Here is a 2,022-nt window from a genome sequence, read left to right as displayed (position 1 = left end):
CTCAGAGAGTCTCGGGCAAAAGTCCAAACCGGCAGTATCGGACAGTCCAGGAAGTTCTCGGGCCAGTTCTCGGACAGTCTCTTAAGGCAAGTCTCAGGCAGTTCAGCGAGTCTAGGCAGTATCCGAGCGTCTCAGGCAAAGTAGTCTCAACAGGAGGAAGAGTCTCAGGCAGTTATCATACAGTCCGGGCAGGCCCAGTCTCAGCGAGTCTCAGACAGTCTCAGGACCAGTCATCGGGCTTGTCTCGGCAGTCTCAGGCAAAGTCTCACAATCTCAGGCCCAAGTCTCGGCAGTCTTCAGACAGTCCTCAGGCAGTTCTCAGGCACGTTCACAACTCAGGCAGTCTCGGGCAGCTCAGTCAGTCTCCTCAGACCAGTCTCCGGGCCAGTCTACAGAGAATCTCATGACAGTTCAGACAGTCTCAGGCGTCTGGCAGTTCTCCGCAGTTCTCACAATCTCAGGCATAACATAAAAAGGTCTCAGGAGAATCTCAGGCGGGTCTCAGGCACAGGTCTCAGAGATAGAGAGTCTCACAGTCTCAGAGAATCTAGGGGCAAGTCTCGGGCAGTCTCAGAAGAGTCTCAGTACCAGTCTCCGACAGTTCGGGCTGTTCCTCGGGCATCCAGGCAAGTCTTCAGCAGAAAGTCTCACAATCTCAGGCAGTCTCGGGCAGGTCTCGACAGTCTCCAGGCCAGTCTCCCATTCTCAGGCCAGTCTCAGAGAACTCAGGCAGGTCTCAAGCCAGTCCAGAGAGTCTCAGGCAACAAGATCTCAGAGAATCTTCAGGTCGGTCTCAGGTCCAGTCCGTAGTCTAGAGAGTCTTCAGGCAGTCTCATAGACTCTCAGTCCGGTACTTCAGGCAAGTCTCAGAGAGTCTCAGGGCCAGTTCTCAGAGAACTCAGGCAGTCTCGTGCAGTAGTCCAAGAGAGTCTCCAGACAGTCTCAGGAAACAGTCTCGGGTGTGTCTCGGCAGTCTCAGGCCACCTTCTCACAATCTCATGCAGTCTCGGGCCGTCTCAGACAGGTCTCCGACAAGTTCTCGGGCAGTCTCAGAGAATCTTCCTCAGCCAGTCTCAGACAGTTCGGGCCAAATGGCAGGTCTCAGAGAATCTCAGACAGTCTCAGACAGTCTCAGGGAGTCTAGGCAAGTCTCACAATCTCAGGGCAGTCTCCGGAGAGTCTCTAGGGCGTCTCAGGCTTAGTCTCAGAGAAATCTCAGCTAGTCTAAGACCGTCTCAGGCAGTCTCAGAGATCATAGCTCAGGCTGTGTCATGTATGAATAGTGTGTATCCAAATCTTAATCACTTACATCACTCCCTGTGCTTCACCGGAAGAGTTTGTGGTTCCTGTGCTGCTTCTGTGTCGATCTGAACAAGTTCTTCTACCGAGAGACGGACAGCCCGACACACACCCTGTCAGGACACACACCCACAACTACCTGAACCTTAAGGTAACACACACACCACTACCTGAACCTACAGGTAACACACACACACACTACCTGAACCTTCATAGGTCAACCCACACACAACTGCAGGACACACACCACTACTGAAACTCTACAGGGTAAATCACACACACACACACCACACTGCAGACACCACACACACTACCTGACACCTTCCTAGGTTAAAACACACACACCACCAACACACTGCAGGACACACACACACTACCTGAACCTTACAGGTACCACACACAAACACACCACACTTCAGGCCACACCTACACTACCTGAACCTACAGGTAACACACACACTGCAGGACACCACACCACCCTACCTGAACATACAGGAACACCCACACACCCTACCTGAACTACAGGTAACACCACACACACACATGCAGGACACACACCCACTCCCTGAACCTACAGGTCACACACACACACTAACCTGAAACCTACAGGTAACACACACACACCTGCAGGACACACACCCACTACCTGAACCTACAGGTAAAACACCACACACACCACACACACTGCAGGAACACCACCACCACACTACCTGAACCTACAGG

The sequence above is a fragment of the Larimichthys crocea genome, chromosome XIII (genome assembly GCF_000972845.2).
Source record: "Larimichthys crocea isolate SSNF chromosome XIII, L_crocea_2.0, whole genome shotgun sequence".
NCBI lineage: Eukaryota > Metazoa > Chordata > Actinopteri > Sciaenidae > Larimichthys > Larimichthys crocea.
This window is presented reverse-complemented; position numbering follows the sequence as displayed.